Below are 8,916 nucleotides of genomic sequence, written 5' to 3'. Positions count from 1 at the left end.
GTGAATCAGTCCTCGTTTTGTACATCCTCCACAATTCTGCTGGCACAGCCAGCGGCCCGTAAATCAGGCGGTCCCTTTCAATCGCAGACAGCCCAACAGCACGCCCGGGCCGCCTTCAGAGAGTTCTCACACCATCTGATTGGCTCCAACTCAAATAGTCAATGAGTCCTTCCAGGAGATGATTTTTATGGTTACGACAGATAATTAACATCAACTACATTACATTTTTTCAGATGAAGCATCTTGTGGTTATGTGTCATAGTATAGAAATGTGAGACTTTGAACATCCACACTGTGCTGGGACTGCCCAGGCATGGGGACAGTCCCATAGGTATGCTGGAGGAGGGAAAGGTCTTAGGAGGACCTGTGAGCATGTGCCTCCCTTCCTTATAAAGGTGAGGTGGTTCTCTACACAGGCTTAAGTTTTCAAAGATCGTTAGAGGCTTAACTATCAGTCTGTTTTGACCATATTCATTCCATCGGTGAAGAAGTGATCTCCAACCCTAGATTACACAAAACAGCCAAACATACAACATTCATCACTGCGCAGATGGCCTTGGTGACGGCTTGTTCATCACACATTCTCACAGCCCACGTGAGGAGGACACCACCGAATGTGCAGGGCCACGTGGGTTTATACTTAGGAGCAGAAAATCACTGGAGAGTCAGGCTTTGTAGTAACTAGAAGGGGAGGTGACCTCTGGTTTCCTCTGGAGGATACAATTGGTTGGCTTACATAATTCTGTGAGCGAGCCAGGAAGTGAAACCCATTTGGTCGAGGACCAGTTGGGATGCAGTCGTCTGGCTGCTGGGGGACTGGCTGAGTGGTGAGCCCTTCCTGTTGCATGGGGAGCAGATCCGGGGATAGCAGGGAGCACTCGGCTGGGTCTTTCGGGCTTCGAGAGGCTCAGACATGTTAAGGCAGCACTTAGAACTTTGGAATTTGCAGTACGCACTCCTAAGTAGAGAGTTTGGACCTGTCCTTAACAAGGAATGAAATCATTTAAATATCTGATGTGTCTCAAAGAACGTAATTGAAATCATGGTTATGAAACATACTATTAACCAGGAATTTTTAAAAATGGTTTGTTGCTTATCATACGCATTAGTTAAAAAAGTAAGTTAATTAGATGCATATATTCAGATGTATGTATGTACCTATATACATATGTACAAAAATGAACACGTTTTTAAACATCCCAGTGATGTGGCTTTAGTGGCATTTAACTCTATTTGGGGATTAAAAAAATTGTGAATTCTATGATTCTTAGTCAAAGACTTTTGAAAAGTTCGGTGGGCCAATCCAATCTTGATTTTTCTCTAAGTATTGTCAAACTTTTCAGTACTATTGCAAAATGATTACAGTAAAAATACAGGGCGGGGCAAAAGTAGGTTTACAGTTGTGAGCACACAGAACACAGGTTATTCTTGTACTGTTGTTTATTAATTCTTATATTATTTTCCACAGGACCAACTGTAAATCCACTTTTGTCCAACCCTGTATATTGGAGAAGGCTGATCAGAGAGGTTAATGTGGGTGAAGCACATTTCAAATTTAACTGGTTTTAAGGCCAAACACATATTCCTAATTATATATATAAAGGGCTTATGTTAAAAAAAAATCACTATTTTGGTTTTGATGGCCTTTTTAGGATAAAAATCATTATTATGCCAAGAGAAACATCTGTTCAAATATAAAATTTATTGTAAAAATACATATAATTAAAAAAATTAATGTACAGTAATAGCATAATTCCAACTGGTAACTTAGAAAATCCAAATCTAATGAGTTTTTTGTCTTCAAAAATTTTAGCAACATTTAGAGTGAAAGATAAGTAAATATGTGTTGGGTTTAATGAAACATAATTTCGCTAGGATTCCACTAAAATATGAGAACAAATTAAATAATTTCCCTGTTTGATAAAGATTTTCTTCTCTGTACGCATAGTCAGGGGAACACCTGTCCTATAATATACACAATATAAATTGAATTAGTCAAGCAGATGCCTATTTGGAAAATAATATGTCAAATTTATAGAAAACTTTAACTTCAATTAGAGGACGAATTAAATTCCTTTTCCTGACAATTAAAAACAAACTAATTGCATTATTGCAGAAAAAATAGAAGAGTGAATATAAAACCATAAAAGGAAATTATGTTATATAAGAAGAGTAAAAATCTTGGCCACGGCTGCAGAATTCCAGTGTGATGATGTATCCATTTTGGCAAATCCTAGCATGATTTGGTTACATATGTTAGGTTCACAGTCTCCTTGCTTAAATTTTCAAGAGCTAGAAAAGGATTTGGAATTGAAACAAATTGAATTAGGAAATCCAGTGTAATTGGTATTTTATAAGACTAACACGAAGCTTAAACAAAATATAAGAGAATATATTAATATGAACATGATAAAACATTTGTCATTGTAAAATGTAATACTTTACTGGCAGTACTTGAACATGACCGAGAACTGTGAACAAGAGGAATGTTAATCTGACTCTTGTCATCAGAGAACCAGAAAGAAAGTTAAATTGGAATAGGAAGAAGAAAATATATCGACTCATGTTACAGAGAGCTTAAATGTTGTCTCATGTGAAATCAAGCTTTTTTAAAAAATTAGAAAAACTGACCAAGAAGCAGAGGCTGTTCAGGAAGTCCCACCCATCATAGTGTAAAAATTCTTTGAACTTACCAACAGTGTCAGCATCTGCCTGATACTGTTGATTTTTTTGAAAATTAAAATGCAGGATTCTAACATACATTTTAATGGTACATTCCCTCCCAGGATCCTCTGTGATTGGGTAGAGTTAGGGGATTCCTATTATCAATGGCAATGTCATGGGAAAAACTCCCAGAAACTCGGTTCTTATCATTGCAGTAAAGAATTACAGACCAGTGAGTCTATCAGTGTGCAAGCAGGGTTTATTGGTGATCCTCAGTTCTAGTGGAAGAGAGCAGGCCTACCTAAGGTGGGAGGAGGGGCGGGTGAAAGGCATAGTTTCAGGGCAAAGCAGGATAACCATGACCAAAGGCCAGGCAGCCAGAGAGCCAAGGGTGTCAAGGCTGAGAGTCCTTTGTTCTAAGGACTTAGATAGTTGTCAGGACAGGGTGAAGCAGTTACATATCATTGACAGGTAAAGGCGGTGCCAGCTTTCGGTGGGGCAGGTGGTAGTGTGAATGCCCAAAGATGTTAATGGGTTACTTCCTTTGGGCTCTGTGGGCCCTTTCCCGCCTTTCAGGCCTTGGGATGAACGCACAGTTTCAAAGGCTTTCTTTCCCAGAGAGTGGAAACGATCCATAGAATTTCAAGGACCGCCCTCCTCCCATATTAGCCTGGCATTCCCTGTGCTGCTGGAATACTTGGCAATATCATCGCACCAGGCTCAGGACTGCTGAGTCAGTGGGTGGGACGTGCCTCCCGCCCCCTCCCTGCCTTCCTTTGTTATTCATCCTGCCTACCAGCAACTCGACTTTTTACAGGAGAAAACACTTATCACCATAGGTGATTTGTTACCATAATAGGATTTTAAAGACATGGCATTTTAAAATGCAGTTTACTGTAAGAGTATTAATTGCAAATGCAGATGGTATTATCTACCCAGATCTGCTACTTAGCTTGTACACACACATTTCATATACACATGAAACTGTAGTATGTATAAAAGTATGCGACTCCACACCTATGTAGTTAGAGATTTTAACATGCATATGTATTCCAAATATCATATATGCAAATATATACATTTGTATATACATCCCAAGTGATCTTGATGTAACCTCAGCTGGAGAGAAACCGTGGGCTCTCATGTTCTCCTATTGTCCTCACTTGGTAAATAAGCTCAAGTCCCTTGGGACTGTTTCTTAGACAACACCTTCACCTGAGATGCCAGCAGCCTAATTGTAACTTGTTTTTACCAGGTAATTAGCTGGGAGGTTATTTTTCCCTTCTAGGCTATAATTTTTTTAAATCCAAGGGTGTCTCTTTTATTTTATGTACCACGTGAACAGCAAAGTACTGGGTGCATTTGAAGGGAACACAAATTTTAACTGATAGGAGGGAGGGAGAGAGAAAGAAAGGACAAGATAGAGGCGGGACAGAAGTCTGCAGGTGATCTGTTGCCATCGGCCAAGGTCCCTGAGATACAAATGTCCACTAATCTCTGCACTGGGATAAAATCCAACCTTGAGGAAGAGTGACAATACCTGGGACGTTTCCATTAATTCCAGAATTTTCTTTAGTCTCTCAGGACACAGATGGGAGGACAAAGGAAGTATAAGACCAAGGACAGTAAGCTCCCCGATTGACTGAAAAGGACTCTAAGCTATTTAGGAAAAAAATAATCTGCAAGGATCCACCCTCGTACTATACCTACACCTCCCTATTGCACAGACTAATCTTCCAACTCTTCTGCCCCTTTACCAGTCTTTATAGACATGTCTCTGCTCCCCAGGGCTTTAGGTTTGGAGAGCTGAGGGTGCAAATGTGTAACTCGAACTCCAAAGCAAATTCCCACCAAGTTTTCTAGTTCCAAAGGAGGGAAAATGTCCTCTTGGAATGTGTTAATATCTGCCTTGCTGAACACTAATCACTTGTCTTCCTACTTAAAAAAATACAAACAGAAAACAAAAACAGAAAACAGGCCTGCAGTCTCCAAATCGCGGAGGCAATGTGGGCCAGTGTACATGTACCTGTGAAAGACACAAATTTGATTAAGCCATAATGAAATAATGGGTTTGACTCAGGGATATCAGACATCATACTCATGACAGCCACCGGCGTGGGGTGGCCGTTCTGTTAGGAGGGATTTCAGTCAGCCTGGGAATGTGTCCTTGGACTTCACCGAGGCAGCTGTGTAGCAAAGGGCTGAGGTCCAAACTCCTAGGTTCTTATTTGATGCGATTTTCCTTCCAGGACCCATGATGAGAAGCCCTAGCAGAGTGAGTACGGAGGAGTGGACTTCTGTGTTTTGTCTGTTATATAAAAACTGAGGCAAATTCATTCCTTTGCATTTAGTTAAACTATTCACTACACTGTGTAGTTACAAGGCGGTGTGTTCATCTGCTTGATTAATCCAGTTTCTCACTAAATACTGACTGATTACAGGCACAAGGATTTTGGCTTGGGATTCAAAGGGATATTTGTAAGTTGTATTTTCTTCAGGCTCTCAGGATATCACATATCAACATAAGCAATTATAATACATTTCTGAATAATGTATACAGAAATAGAGACTAATTATAATACCAGCTAGAGCTATGCCCCAGAATGAGTCAGGATCGAGGCACAGGGGAATTCAAAGGCAGAGTCTGTATTTTCAGTTCAGAAACGTAAATTAAAGTTCATGTTAAGTGTGACATTTGAGTTAGAGAGAAGGAAGAGTTTGCATTACAGTTTAAGGGGAAAAAAATAAAAAAGATATTCCAGACAAAAAGAACAGCAGGAGAAAATGCACACAGACTGGAAAATTTCACTTAGAATTCAAAATAGCTTGGAGTTCAGTAGGACGAGTGTCTGTACTATACAGCGCCAAATAATGAGAAAACCATTGCAATAGGTTTTGGGGTTCAGAGCACACAAGAGTGATGAACATATATGGCCATCGTTCTATAGGCAATAGGGAGACATTAAATATTTTTGAACAAGGAAATGGTGTAATAAGTTATGGGCTTCAGGAAATTAATCTGGCAGCCAGCTCTGGGAACATAGACCTAGAAAAGGAAAAGATGAGAGGTAGAGAGCGCAGTGGGAGGCTACTGTGTCTTCCCAGAGTTTCTGGAAGAAAAGAAGGAGAGTAGTTAGTCGATGAATGAGGGACATTTTGAATGTTAAATAAATGATATTGTACCAGTGAATGGAGGTGGTGTCATTGTCAGAGGAGATAGGATTCTTCCATGGTATCTCAGGAACGCATTTCAAGGACTCACACATAGGAGGATTCGAGGTGTAGTAGCAAGATTTACGGGAAGGACACACAGGGCACAGATGCCCCGGGAGGGGGGCCCACACTGCCTACCCACAGCCAGGTGGCTCAGCTCTGTCTCGCTGAGGAGGTCCAGCCTCTGAGGCTGCAGGCCCACACTTGTCCCCACCGAGCCGGGGAGGAGGGCCTAGGCCAAGATGCAGAACTTCTCTGTACCCATTTCCCCATGCACATGTCTGCTGCCCAGGCCCCCCGGTGCCCCGGATGCTACTGGTGCCACACTTGGGCCCAAGCAGCTGCTCAGGAGACTGAGAAAGAGAGCAAGAGCCCCAACCTTTGTTAAGTTTTGATTATACTTCCTTGGCCTTGGGAGTGAGCAAGCTTTCTTCCAAACTAACCCATTTTTTCCCTAATTTTTCAGGGGCTTTTACTGGGCTCTTACCCTATCCCATGCCTTTCCTGCAGCTTCCGGAGTTCCACACCTGTATCCTATCTGATCCTTTTCTCAGGTTTTCCCAGGCTAGACTCCTCCACTTTATGGTTGCCATTTGGCTCCTACTGTGCATGCCCTGGCGTTCTGCTCCATCGTCTGGATTTTATTGTGCATGTGCTTACCTCCCCCTGCTGCACCACCTTGGCTTCCACTGCACATGCGGCTGGCGTAGGAATTTCCCTGTCACTGTTTATCCCTCCTCCTGCTAAGGCAGGCTACTGGGCGCTTCTCCCCCACGGAGATTGGAAAGCTGGTCTTTCCTGCCTGCTCCAGGAAGTTGCTACCTCCCGGGGTGTCTGTGAAGCTGTAGCTTCCAGATTTAATGAGGCTTAGTCAGTTTAGCTCCCTTGTCTTTCGTTAATACCTAACTAGCTACCTACATGAACAGTGGGACTAAAAGAAAAAAATAGTAAGAATGATGACTAACAAGCGACTCAACTGATGTCCCAAAGTATTTTTTTTAGAAGCAACAGATTCTGTCAAAAGAAGTGTGATGTTCCTGAGAGATGAAACCAATGTATTGCACCACTGAGAAATTTGATACAAGGGTCATGTTTGATTTTTTGAAATTAATTATTGCTTTTGAACAAGGACGAATTAAGAGCCTTAATTGCAATGTTTCTGTCATTTGACTTTCTGACGAGGGAGAAAGCAGATGTTGTTTTGCATAAATTTCCTTAAGACTGGATGGAATGTTATGAGAATAAAAAAAAGATGTGATTTCTCTTTTTCATGTAGAGATTCTAAACCTCAAAAATGTACCCAAAGGACTCCTGGACAGAGATACCATTCAGTTTTATTAGTTTGGTTTTCTATGTTTGGGTCCATCAATTCAGTAGCTTAATAATGGGTGAAGACCCAGTCTGGGTAAATGTGAGAGTTAACCTTTGGAAAGCATGCTAAATACTGTGTTCCCTTTGTTCATCCAAAATCCTTTTCTCCCACATACTGGTTTCCAAATGCCCCCCTCCCCACGTGCCCTCATGCAGTCCCCTGACCTCTAAGTCCCTTCCCTATGGGACCATCTTAGGAATTGTGTTCCCCTAGAAGCACCCCAAGACCTGGACTTCTCCTGAGTATGAGTCTCCACTGTGTTTCTATAGTTTCTCTAGGCTTCCCAGGGCTGGCTTCTTGCAGGATGGGAGCAAGTTATAAAGAAAGCCTATCAACTCTAACCACTTACAGTTTAAAAAATGAAGGAGAGCGAGTGACACAGACAGAGTGGTTATTGCTGGAGGTGTGGGAGGAGCGTGTGGAATAAATATATGATGTGTGCGTATGAAAGCGCTGTGGGAGTTATTGAAAAACCCAAAGGTATAAACTTCAAAATCCAATAAACTAGTTTAAAAATGTACAAGAGCAGTTTAGAAAACACACAAAAGGGATACTGGCAGTATCTTTTAATATGTGGTATAGTGATCAGATTCACGGATTTTAGAATTGACAGCCTGAGAACCCTGTTCTAGTCCTTACTGATTGCGAAGGATGACAAATTACTTAAGCTAAGTAGTTCTGTCTCTTCATCTACAAAATAGGTAAGAAAATAGTATTAATTCACACTTTTATTTGGGGGGAGGATCAAAGTAGATAATATACACTTTTGGCTTGAAGACACTGGCCAGCACACCTTGAAGCACTCAATAATCATTGGCCCTTAGCTTCAACATGGTAGGTTGGCTTTCATTTCCCTTTTTCTGTCTCTCCTTCCATCTCCTCCTCTTCATCTCATAGTAGAGGATTGGTTTCAAGTTTTGTGCTCTCACAAATTGTCCCCTGTGCCTAATGTCAGTGAAAAAGTCAGGACTGTCCCAGCCTCCTGGTAAAATTTTCCACCATCCAACAGGGCAAAGCTAATTGGCCCCTAAGGGATTCCTTTCCACAATGAAATTATTTGGCCGAGGGGTGATGTTATTTTTATAAGAAAATAATTCATTAGAGATGCCAGTTTTGAACTAGGATTTAAGAATATATTTTAGACAACTTATATTTTAAAATCCAATTAGTCTACATGTAGCCTTGTCCCCGTGCAGTATGTTGCTACGCACATGGTCCATATGCACACGTCTACAACACTGTGGGTAGAACCCTTCCCCCCACACGTCACCTAAATACGAGGCCCTGTATACTCTAACCATTCTTCTGTGTGTTAGATGCTGTGGGAAGGACAAGAAAAGCCAAAAGTTGGAACATCCTTCCCTTCGTTTGTCCTGCCACCTACCTATTTACAGCTGTCCAGCCTCCTGCCAAACATCCAATCAACTTAAAAAACAAACCAACAACAACAACAAATGCCGGGTTGCCGTGGCCTTTCACATCTTCTCCACTACTCATGCAGACACATGAACAAATGCACCGGCTTGTGTATAAGGTTATTTTTGTCATTGTTTTGTAACTGTGAGAACATCTGTATATGCACTTTGCTACCTCTTGTCTTTCTCACTTAATACTTTATGAAATGCCCCCCCGCCAGCCACCTAGTCAGCTGACTACTTCAGTGCGTT

The sequence above is a fragment of the Desmodus rotundus genome, chromosome 10 (genome assembly GCF_022682495.2).
Source record: "Desmodus rotundus isolate HL8 chromosome 10, HLdesRot8A.1, whole genome shotgun sequence".
Lineage (NCBI taxonomy): Eukaryota > Metazoa > Chordata > Mammalia > Chiroptera > Phyllostomidae > Desmodus > Desmodus rotundus.
Note: the sequence above shows the minus strand (reverse complement) of the source record.